This window comes from Sus scrofa, chromosome 13 (genome assembly GCF_000003025.6).
Source record: "Sus scrofa isolate TJ Tabasco breed Duroc chromosome 13, Sscrofa11.1, whole genome shotgun sequence".
Lineage (NCBI taxonomy): Eukaryota > Metazoa > Chordata > Mammalia > Artiodactyla > Suidae > Sus > Sus scrofa.
Window position 1 is genome coordinate 182,989,095 of NC_010455.5, and position 13,137 is coordinate 183,002,231.

At 35.4% G+C, this 13,137-nt stretch overlaps 1 protein-coding gene across 1 annotated transcript in view; it reads right to left on the reverse strand.

Annotated features, from left to right (window-relative positions):
• TMPRSS15 (transmembrane protease, serine 15) overlaps window positions 1-11,640 on the reverse strand; it is a 170,913-nt gene extending 159,273 nt beyond the window's left edge. Inside the window, exon 1 of the mRNA XM_021068532.1 lies at window positions 11,383-11,640. The gene's annotated coding sequence lies outside the window, so the exon portion shown is untranslated. The remainder of the gene's footprint in view (window positions 1-11,382) is intronic.

Consider the following 13,137-nt stretch of genomic DNA (forward strand, 5'->3'; position numbering starts at 1 on the left):
GGAGGTTCCCAGGCTAGGGGTCGAATTGGAATTGTAGCCACTGGCCTATGCCAGAGTCACAGCAACGTGGGATCTGAGCCACATCTGCAACCTATACTATAGCTCGCGGCAATGCTAGATTGTTAACACACTGAGCAAAGCCAGGGATTGAACCCACAACCTCATGGTTCCTAGTCAGATTCGTTAACCACTTCACCACGATGGGCACTCCAATACTAGCTGTATTCTTAAATACTTTAAAATACATATGAAATGAGAATACCACTGACAGAGTTGAGAAAGCTTCATTTTGTATTCTAGGAAATGATTCTAATAATATGTCAGGCCCTCCATACAACTGGAACCTGAACAGGGACCCTTGACTCTGGGGAGCCAAGAATATGGAAGAACAATTATTGTTTTCTTCATTATAGCTGATGCAGATGCAATTGCTTTCATAAAATTGAAAAGAGCTTTGTTACATTTATTTTGACTTTATATAAGGGAAGGAGAAGATAGTAAAATGAATTCATATGCTCTGCTCCAAGCACAGGGTAATAAATATATTAAATATAAGATTGCATTTCCTTGTGATGCAGCAGGTTAAGGATCATGTGTTATCATTGCTCTAGCTAGGGTTGATGCTGTGGTGTGGGTTTGGTCCCTGGCCCCAGAATTTCCACAGACTGTTGGCACAGCCAAAAAAAAAAAAAAAAAAAAAAAAAAGCAAAGATTGAAAATCAAAAATTATATACTTATGTTCAGAAATGAAATCAGCATTCACATTGTAAATCCATCTCCAATTAAATGTTTTAAGTAATCATGCCTAATATGCTCAAATAAATGAGTGAAAGAAAAGCTGAAAGAATTCCCAGTAAGATCAGGAACAAGTCAAGGATGTATGCTCTCATCACTTAGATTCAACATAGTTTGGGAAGTCCTAGCCATGACAATGAGAAGAAAAAGAAAGAAAATCAATCCCAATCAGAAAGAAAGAAGTAAAACCATCACTGTTTGCAGAAGACACAATACTATACATAGAAAATCCGAAAGATGCTACTAGAAAACTGCTAGAGCTCATCAATGAATCTGGTAAAGTTGCAGGGTACAAAATTAATACACAGAAATCAACTGCATTTCTATATGCTACCAATGAAAGATCAGAACATAAATTAGGGAAACAATCCCATTTACCATCATATCAAAAAAACAAAAAACAAAACAAAACAATAACAAAAAAAACCTAGGAATAAACCTACCTAAAGAGACAAAAGAACTGAACTCTGAAAACTATAAGACACTGATGAGAGAAATCAAGGATGACACAACCAGATGGAAAGATATACCATGCTCTTGGATTGGAAGAATCAATATTGTCAAAATGACTATACTACCCAAAGCAAACTATAGATTTAATGCAATCCCTATCAAATTGCCAATTGAATTTTTCACAGAACTAGAACAAAATATTTTAAAGTTTGTTTGGAAACACAAAAGACCCTTAATAGCCAAAGCAATCCTGAGAAAGAAAAATGGAGCTGAAGGAATCAGGCACCATGCCTTCAGACTATACAACAAAGCTATAGCCATCAAAAAACAGCATGGTACTGACACAAAAACAGAAATACAGATCAGTGGAACAGGAGAAAGCCCAGAAATAAACCCACACACCTATGGTAAACTTATCTATGATGAAGGAGGCAAGAATATACAATGGAAAAAAGACAATCCCTTCAATAAGTGCTTCTGGGAAAACTGGACAGCTACATATAAAAGAATGAAGTTAGAACACTCTTTGATGCAATACAGAAAATAAGCATGAAATAGATTAAAGACCTAAATATAAGACCACATACTATAAAACTCTCAGAGGAAAACAGGCTGAACATTCTCTGACATAAACCACAGCATGTTCTCAGATTAACCTCCTAGAGCAATGACAATAAAAACAAAAATAAACAAGTGGGACTTTGTTAAACTTAAAAGTTTTTGCACAGCAAAGAAAACCCTAAACAAAATGAAAATACAACCCACAGAATTGGAGAAACTATTTGCAAAAGAAACAACTGACAAGGGCTTAATCTTCAAAATATATAAACACCTTATGAAGCTCAATAGCAAACAAACAAACAACCCAATCAAAAATAGGAAAAATATCTACACAGACAATTCTCCAAAGAAGACATTCAGATGGCAAAAAAAAAAAAACACATAAAAAGATATTCAACATCACTAATTATTAGACAAATGCAAATCAAAAGTACTAAGAGGTACCACATTACACCAGCCAGAATGGCTATCATCAAAAAGTCTTCAAAGAGTAAATGATGGAGAGGGTGTGGAGAAAAGGGAACCCTCCCACACTGTTGGTGGGAATGTATATTGGTGCAATAACTACAGAAAACAGTATGGAGATTCCTCAAAAAACTAAAAATATAATTATCACGTGATCCAGCAATCCCAATCCTGGGCATGTATCCAGAGGAAACCATGACTTGAAAAGATACATGTAACCCAATGTTCACTGCATCACTATATACAACAGCCAAGATATGGAAGCAACCTAAATGTCCATCGACAGAGGAGTGGATAAAGAAGATGTGGTACATATACATAATGGATTACTCAGCCATTAAAAATAATGAAATAATGGCATTTGCAGCAACATGGATGGACCTAGAAATTACCATGATAAGTTAGTTAGACCAAGAGACACAAACACCATATGCTATCATCTATACATGGAATCAAAAAAAAAAAAGGATAAAAATGAACTTATTTGCAGAAGAGAAACAGACTCATATACTTTGAAAAATTGTGGTTACCAAAGGGGACAGGCTGGGGGTTGGGGGGGGTGGACCGGGAATTTGGGACGGAAATATTTTAAAATTAGGTTGTGATAATGGCTGTAAAGTATAAATATAATAAAATTAGTTGAATTAAAAAAGAAAAAATTATATACTTAGGTTTAGAAATGAAATCAGTGTTCACTTTACAAATTCACCTCCAATTACATGTTTTAGTAATTATGCTTAATATGATCAAATAAATGTGTAGAATAATAGCTTTTCTTTAAAAAAAATCCACCTATTTATGAAGGACAGAATAAAATAAAACAAACAGGTTAATGTGAAAGAGGAAAATCATATGTTTTGAAATTTAAGAAGTTACTAAAATAAAATGGAACTTGCCGTATTAGATAACATTATACAGTTGTGATAATAAACAGTGAGTGATATTAGCTTAGAGGTAGAAAAATATGTCAGGGAAATAATAAAGATTTCTCAAACAACTTGATTTATATATGGAAACTGCATATATCAAAAGGACAGTGTTATGAATAGAATGATAATTTGGGGTTGCAGATGCAAATTATTACATTTAGAATGGATAAACAGTGATGTCCTACTGTATAGAACAGGAACCATATCCAATCTCTTGGGATAGAACATGATGGAAGATAATACGAGAAAATGAATGTACATATATATATACTGAGTCACTTTGCTATACTACAGAAACTGACATTGTAAATCAACTATACTTTACTAAAAAAATGAAAATGTTAAAAAAATAAAAAGGAGGAAAGTGTTATCAGTAAGTGAAGAAAGGATGGCTTTTCAGTGAATGATGCTGGGTCAGTGAGTTTTTCATCTCAGGATGAATAAAATTAGATCCTTATCTCACACCATAAAGCAAAAGAAATTCCATGAGAATTAAATATACAGAAAATTTTTGAAGAAAATGTTGAAAGATATCTTTCTCATACAGGATATTTCAAGAGTTTTTTAAAAATATTAAAAAATAAAAGGATGAAGTAAGAGGGAGAATATTGATAGATTTAGCCAATGATAACACTATTTTCAAACAAGAGCTATCACAAAGAAAGTAAAAGTTCAGTAGATTATTTCCTTTTATTCCTTTCTTTTCTATTTATCCTGTGTATGTTTTAGTCTGGCTATAGCAAAACAGAACTGACAAATATTTTTGTATGAGTTCCTCAAATTTAGAAGGTCATCTAAGGAAAATACATGAGAGTAGTTGGGAAGTGAAAATAGGGCAATAAAGCCAATGAAAGCTATATAATCTAGCTGGAAACCACCATAGTTTCAGGGATATAATCCTGATGAGGATTGTTTGAGACAGAGAGAAAAACCCTCAGGGTTAAAATTAATAGGAAAGGAAGCAGGGATTTTTTTTTAACCAAATAGCCTTACTCACTCATAGGGATTAGTTTCCAGGGCTATAACTATTGTATTTTCAACTTGCCTTGTGTGTGCACAGAACATTCACAGAAAGCCACCATCACGGTGTGGAGATTAACAAGAGAGTACAGGTAGGAAGGACAATTATAATTTACAACTAAAAAACATTTTGCAGAATACATGAAGGATTTCTACTAATTAACATATAAAAGATAAACAGTAGATGATTAACAAAAACACAAAATTGAACAATAAAGAAATAAAACATGAACACACAAATGTCTTTAACTGCTCAATTTTAGTAGATAGTCAACTTCAGTAGTAATTATAGAATTCCAATTAAAATTTAAAAAATGAAATATTATTACCCAATATACTAGCAACAATGAACATCCTTTAGTATTACTAAGCAGTGGCATTCTTCACTTGTGAGGAAGAAAATTCAAAAAATCATATTGAAGAGTAATTTGGAAGTTATTTAGCAAAATTAAATATGCACATGCCATCTGATCCCCATATTTGTCTTCTAACTAAATATCCTAGAGAAACTCTAACACAAGCAGACAATGAGACTCTATTCATTACAACACTATTTCTATTTTAAGCCCCACAAAATAGAGAGAAAATTGTGCCTATCAATAGGGAAAATATTGTACTATTTTTAATCATATTATACACATGTAGACAACGTTTGAACTTTGGCTGTCTACCATCCTGGAAATAGTAAACAAACTTTTACACAAAGGAACAATTTGTACTCAAACCCTGGCCTGGCCTACTAGCAGATAGATTGATAGAGCATTTTGGGAGAATACACATTCTTTCCTTCTTTTTAAGTGCACATGGAACATCCTCCAAGAAAAATCAAAAGAAATTCAACATCTTATGGGGTTAAAAAAAAAAAGAAAAAAGAAAAAAGAGGAGGAGGTAGGTCTTTAAATACTCTCTCTAATAAATACTCTCTCTTAGTTCCCAGGCCAGAGCTTGAATCTGAGCTACAACTGAGACCTACACCACAGCTATGGCAACATGGATCCTTTAACCCACTGCACCACAGCAGGAATTCCTAAATACTATTAAACATCTTTGTCAATGAGGATCCTTAGATACTATAATCCCAGAGATTGCTTACTAAATATTTCTTATTGTTTTGACACTTGAAGAAAAATTTAACTGCATGTTAAAGTTTGATGCCTCATCTTTTCCTCAAAATCTTGCAGATATTACTCTGCTATTCTCTGGCACTAAGTATTAAACTAGTCCTCTTTTAAAACTGATCCATTCATCTTTTGTTGACATGTGCATCCCTGTCAATCAGATTTTGTGTGTTTGTTATTTTTAGGGCTGTGGATTCTATAATCCTTGAGTTTATTCATATATGAGACATCTTCCTCTTTCTTTTATACTTGAATGATAATTTTCTAGGGATTATATGCATGGGCAAATAAGTATTTTTTTCTTAGAATTCTGAAGATATTTTTCTAACACTTTTCTTTTACACAGAACATAATTGTGAAAATTTCTAAAGCTAATTCTGTATCTTGCTTTCATATGTGTCATGTTTTATATCTGCTTGAATACCTGGAGAATTTCTTTTTCATACCTGAGATCCAATAGAAGATAAGTTGGCATTGATTATTCTGAATTGAATTTTCTTGGAATGTTGTGTAACTTTTTCAGTTTCCCTTCATCTAAAAATGAACATTAAAATTTTGAATTTTTGTTGTTCAATTTACTAGACCTCTTCCTGGGGTTGGACTCCAATATTTTAGGTTTTAATCTCTTAGCCATTTTTAAAAATTTTAGTATTATTATAGTTGATTTACAATACTTAAAGTTCTGTGTACAACAAATTGAGCCAATCACACACATTTCCCTGTACTGTACAATCCCATTACCCATCCATTCCAAGTATAACAGTTTGCAACTCCAAAACCTTCAAAATGCCCATCTATCCCACTCCCTCCCCCACTCTGCCCCTGGGAACCCAAGTCTGTACTTCTTGGCCATAATGTTTCTGTTTTTTTGTTATTTTTAGACAGGATCATCTATTTCATATTTTAGATTCCACAAATAAGTGATATCATATGGTATTTGTCTTTTTCTTTCTGGCTTATTTCACTTAGTATAAGAGTCTCTAGATGCATCCATGTTGCTGCAAATGGCATTAGTTTGCCTTTTTATGGCTGAGTAATATTCCATTGTATATATATGTACCACAGGTTCTTAATCCAATCATCTGTTGATGGACATTTAGGTTGTTTCCATATCTTGGCTACTGTGAACAGTACAGCTATGAACTTAGGGGTGCATGTATATTTTTCAATGAAAATTTTGTCCAGCTATATGACCAGCAGTGGAATTGCTCTATCATATGGTAGTTCTATATTCAGTTTCCTGAGGTGCCTCCATAATGTTTTCCATGATGGTTGTAACAATTTACAATCCCACCAACAGTGGGAGGGTGCCTTTTCCTCCACACTGTCTCCAGCATGTTGTTAAATAGTTAATGATGGCCATTCTGACTGCTGTGAGGTGGCACCACACTGCAGTTTTCATTTCCTTTTCTCTAATAATTAGTGATATAGTATATTTTTCATGTTCTTGTTGGTCATCCACATGTCTTTGGGGCAATATCTATTTAGGTCTTCTGCCCATTTTTCAATTTTTTTTTTGTTGTTGTTGTTGAGTTGCATGAATTGTTTCTATATTTTGGAGATTAGTTCCTTGTCTGTTGCCTCACTGGCAAAGGATTTCTCCCATTCTTTGGGTTGTCTTTTTTTTTTTTTTTTTTTAATGGTTTCCTTTGCTGTGCCAAAGCTTTTGAGTTTGGTTAGGTCCCATTGATTTGTCTTTACTGTCATTTCTTTATACATTTCTAATTGTTACGATGTTTGTTAACTCCTTCTTACATTTTAATTATATATGATGTTCAACTATGTTTTTTGTTCTCTGCTGCTTCTAATTTACTGATATTTTTTATAACACTATTGATTTAGATTGCACTTGGTTTTCTTAATCTTTCCTTTTAATCTGTCTTATTATCTTGAAATTTTTTTTATTAACTTATTTTATAATAAATGGTAATGTAGAAAACTTTCCTTTGGTTGAATTTGCTTCTAGAATCAGGTTTATTGGGGAAATATTTTATGTACTATTCTCTTCTCACTTTTCTTAGTCTTCTTCCTTTGGAGGTATGTTTGCATAGCTGCCATGATATTTTTTTTTTAATTGGTTCCTCCTTCACATAGTCCTATTTAGGCTCTTTCCCATGGTTTTCCCATAAAGTGAGTGAGTTTTCCATTCTTTTGAATGAACGACAGTTTGAGTAATGCATAGGATTTGCTTTTTTATTTTCTGTAAATGGGGGAGAGGCATTGGAGAAGGTGTTGAGTAGGAGAGTAGGCTCCTGTGAGGTTGCATATTCACTTTGTATGACAGTTCATATTTCTTTCTCTCTTCTACAATTTGGCAAAAAATCTGTACTAAGATTCCTCTGTACTAATGTGGGGGCTTATTCTGTTTGTAAATGTGTATGAGGTTCCACTCTGCTGCGTACTATTTCCTACAAGTTGATGAGTAGCAAAAACAAATTTTTTTTGAGATCTGTCTATCTATCTCAATCACAAGGACCTATGGTTTCCTCAGGTCTCCACTGAGATGGCCTAGCAGTCACTGGCTACTAGGAGTCACCAGCCCTGATGTATTTTCTTTTTCTCAGGCTGCTGACTCATCACTTTCACCTGCTTTTCTACAAATTGCAAGATATTAATATAAATTAGAACTTTTTGTGTTCTTTTTAGCAATACTGGTTGGGAGGAGAGTGTGTGTAGGCAACTAATAGAAAAAAGACCATGTTCAGCCTCAGAATATTCTTGCTATTGATGCAGGTACATCACATACCTAGGAGAAGTTATATTCCTAATGCTTCTTTAAGTTTAAAATTGAATAGCTTAGAGTTCTTCTTTGTGCTTCTCCCTGGTTTAATTGCATCCTAAACACAACCTGTGAACTTAGGCACCCTGAACACAATTGCCTGTGCTTATAAAAACACATGATTTTTTTTGGACTTTCCTATTGCCCTAATCTCTGTTCAATATGCAATTATGGCAAATATTTTTACTTTTGGAAAAATTGAGATATGATAACCCAGGAGAACACCATGATCATGCTGAGATCTCATGACACCAATTCGGATGACTAAAGATTCCCCCAAAGAAAGGGGGATACATATTTGCCCTCAACCCTGATTCTTATCTGAAACCCCATTTTCCTCCTTTTTTACTATAAAACTCCCTGCAATTCTTCCCAGTGGAGGACACAGTGTTTAAGACATTAGCCTGCTGTGGTATCTTTTGCCTGGCAAAGCAATAAAAACCATTTTTTTCTCCTCTACCCAAAATTCTTACCTCTGCATTTTTATCCAGCACCAGTGGACAAAGGCCAATTTTTGACACTATTGGAAAAAATTTATACCATGAATTTTGGTGGGTTTTGTTTTAGTTTTGCTCCCCCCCCCTCTTTTTTTGGGTGCTGCTGGTAAGTTTTTGAGTAGCTTATAACTAGTCTTTAACTCATTTAATTAGGTTCTAGAGAAGGATGTTTTAAGCTTCAGCTTCAATTCAGACATTATCCAAAAGTCCACTCAGTGTAGTTTCCACTCTAAAGACTGTATCAATTTTATCCAATTAAAACTATACCTAAAAATTAGAGGTCATATGAAAACTTCCTGGCTCTGAAAAAGTCCAAGTACAAAAAATGAATTAATTTATGGACAGTGTTTTCAGCTGAATACTGTTTTGTGAAAGGATACACACATGTAAACTGAAAATGGAAAGAGTAAAAATCATTGATCAATAGTAATCTCTTGTGTCTTAACAGTTTGATCAAAGAGGTGGATCAAGAGTTGAATTCCTCTACTACTTTTTAGGTTGATAAAGAAATCCCTTAAAGAAGTTACATACTGAAATATTCTGTTTAAATTACAAAACTGCACTCTTTGAATTGCTAAAAAAAGGTATTTGCCATTTGAAAAAGGTGATGTGATATTGTGGAAAATGCACTAGCTCTATAGATAGTAGATCCACTTTTCATATAGACATGGGCCCTTACTATGCAGCCTGGGGCATTACACTAAACCTTTTTTTGAGCTTCAGTTTTCTCATCTGGAGAACAAAGTCATTGATCTTAAAATCACTTCTCACTCCTAAAATTTCCTGAGTTTATGATTTTAATCGTTCCCTTCCAAAGGAAAGTATATGATTCATATTTTTTCACATTAATAAGTCTTTGCTTCCCAGATTTATTTCCCAGGTTTATTTCAGAGATTCCTCTAAAAATCACCTATGTGAGACAATGCCTTTTAAAACATTTTCTGAAGTCCACTTCCTTCATATCTTTCATTGACCTTTCATTTTCATTGCAGCTTCTTTTTATCCTTCTCTTGTCTGACCACACTGAAACCATATTTATTTTCCATTTGCTAATGCAAATTCTGCTTCCCAGTTCCTCATCCTTTGTTCCTGCTCCACATGTGGCTTCTTACCTTGCCATATGAAAGTTCAAGCATTATCTACCTAATCCACTTTTGTCTATAAAGTGGATTATGAAACTTTTGAATCAAAGGTATTATACCAGAACATGCTGAACTGCATAGCACTTAACTGTTCCCAAAGAGAACTCTATTCATGGCAGTATTCAAAAATAGACTTGTATTTCAGGAAAGAAAAATGAGCTAGGCTGGGAGAGATTGGTTTTTCCTAGTAGGGGTTACCACACTTTTTATAGCATCTTAGTTGGTTAGTAGGGAGCTTTGAAAAAATATCAGCATGTTCTTCCCTATCAGCTGCTAGTTTAGGTCATTTTCAAAGAAACCCCCCATGTCTCCAGAATCCTAACCAATTCACAACCCCATGATTTGATATTGTTGTGGCGGCCACATCTGTAGCTCAAGCTGGATTTATCTTCTCACCATGTTACTTTTTAACTTTAATCATCTTAGTACCTGGAGGTCAAAAGTTTTTTTTTGATACTGAAATGGAGTCAGCCTACTTGTCAAATTTTCTCAGTGCTTTTTTATCTAATTGTCCTGCTATCATCACCAAAGTCTTACATCAAGCTTTACTTTTCCCACAGAACAGGTTTTCCCCATCAACTTGCTAAAGTGGTTTTTACTGTCTTGTCATTAAAACCGTTCTAGAAAGCTCATTGTATTTTTTTTTTTTTTTCTCCTAACAGAAAGAATAAAGATAAGAGCCAATTAAGAGATCATCTAGTTAAGGAAACTGAAGCTTCTGGTCTTGATCCAGGCCTCAAAATTCCCATGTAAAATTTTGCACTTCATTTTTTTGACTGTGGCTTTTTAGCTATCACCCCTCAAAATCCCTGTGGTAATATTTTTTACTAGGTGAATACCTAGCTTCTTCATATGAATTTTATTTACTTCTTTATGACTATAAGTCCCTAGGTTAAAGTGGCCAGGTTTGTAGTGAGCTTTTGCTTATATCATGTACTGTACCAAGAATTATGGCTTAGTGAATATTTTTTGCTGTTACTGCTAAGATATGGGACTAATAACATTACAAATAAAATAAATGCACTGTAACCAGAAATGTAGCTTTGTTGTTAAGTCATCGTTTTAGGATGACAAAAATCCTATGATAGAGACATGAGTTTGGTGACATTGGTAAGACATGAGGAAGTAAGCAGGATATATATGTTTGCTGAGAATTCCTATGTTAGATCATTGGAGAGATTGTGTAAAACCAAGAAAAAAATTTATATAGATATATTTGTGGTGAAGATCACTCTTTCCCTGTTTTCATTATTCCTTTGTCCTTTTAATGTTGGAATTCCCCAAGTTTTACCTGTGGGCCACCAACAATAGCCTCCTTCAAGTTTAGATGTGATCACTGTTAGGTTTGTTAAGTTTCAACAGCTGAGACAGGTGTTTTGCTGAGAAGTAGAGGAAATGTTCCCCATGGTGAGAAGGAAAGGAAAGGACTAAGAGGGAAAGGAGAGGAAGTAAGGGACCGTCTATGGGGGTGCCACTACTCAGGCTGGGCATCCCCGAGGTCTGAGTAGTGGATCTGAGAGGGTCGTGCTCTGATGTGGGTGTCCCCAGATCAGGGGAACCAGGGCCCAGTGACTGAGGAGTCTTGAGGGACAAAAGACCTGAAAGAAGGTGGCAATTACTCACCTGAGAATTAAAAGGCCTGTGTTGGATGCAGAGTTGGTGATGGAAAGGCGACGTTTCTGGTTCAGCATTCCTCCCTGGCTGGGCTCCAGACGGTTCAGGGGAAGGAGTTTATTAAGTCAGGAACCCAAACGTGGGTGGGAGCTGGAGGTTTCCCCATGATGAGCTGCCGCTGCCTGCTGCTAAGTTGCAAACCCAGGGGGTTTGGACATCTCCGACCGCCAACCTGTCCCTTCGCCATTCCCTCCCGGATTTTGGCATCAAAATATTAGGTTTGCTAAGGGAGGAATGGACAAGGCCGAGTCATAAAACAAGAGAGATTAAGGCATCCGAAACAGATGAGCTGAGCATCAATTGTGAGGAGGCCTTCTGCTTATAAAGGGCTGGTGATGGGAAAAACATGGTGGGAACGAGGTGTGGGGGAGGAGTGTGGCAAAGGAGTGGTCTCTCTTCTCCATGTCTCATGTCTAGATAAATGTTGCAACTGCCCCTGCCAAGGGCAGGGATTGACACAAGTAGACACAGTAGTCAATTCTTGGTCAGCAACTTTCCATATGTCCTTGTCCTGTGTTGCTCAACCCCAAAAGTCACATTTGACATCGCCCTGGGGATGTGATTAATTTCAGGAGGATAGCGTATGAAAGAAAGTTATATGTGCTACTCTGGGTCATCTCTTTGAGGAGCCTTGCTGGAATTTTCTTCTTTCCTCCTAAAGGCTATAAAATGGGGAAAAGCAGCAACTTGGAAGCTAATTTTGTTTTTTAAATTTTATTTATTTATTTATTTTGCTTTTTAGGGCTGCACCTGCAGCATATGGAGGTTCCCAAGCTAGGGGTCACATTGGAGCTACAGCTGATGGCCACACCACAGCCACCGCAACGCTGGCCCCTTAACCCACTGAACAAGACCAGGAATTGAACCAGCATCCTAATGGACCCTAGTTGGGTGCATTAACCACAGAGCCATGGCGGGAACTCCTTGGAAGCTAATTTAAAGTGGCAGAGCCAAACCCCAAGCTCTGGCCCTTTATATCTGCATAATATGTGAGAAGAAAACAAACATCCATTTTATTTAATTAGCCTTTATCTCATTTTTACAGTAAACTGTAACTACACATTTTGATGAGAAATTTAAATATAATTCATGATGCACTTTAAAAAGATTTAAAAAATATCTTTAGAAAGTGCTTACATGCTTATTTGAAAGTAAAAATTCTTTAATTATTATGTTTATTTTTTATGGCTGCACCCACAGCATTTGAGCTGCAGTTGGGGCAGTATTGGTCTCTTTACTCTGCTGCATGAGCAAGGATCTAACCCATGTCTCCTCAGCACACGGAGCACTGAAGTCAGATTCTTAACCCACTGCACCACAGTGGAACTCCTAATTATGATATCTTAATGACATTTTTCTTTTCCATGAGTATTTCAGTGTAGGAATGTATTAGTTCTTAATAGACTGTCACTGGAATATGAATTAATATGTCATATATATTTGTGTTTTTTCTTAATTTTTAAAATGTTTTTATAACTTATGATTTTTCAGTACTTATACCCCATTATAACCTTAACTTTTCCAAGATATCTTGGATTAAAATTCAGATAATCCTAAATCTCTTTTGGACCATGGAAATGTGTGCACATACTGCTCATAAAAGGCAATTGTTTTGAGAGCCCGGTTTGACATCTTCCTGGTTTGCAATGGTGACTAAAGGGCATTGTGTCTCTAATGATTTATCTATACCATTAACAAAGAGAT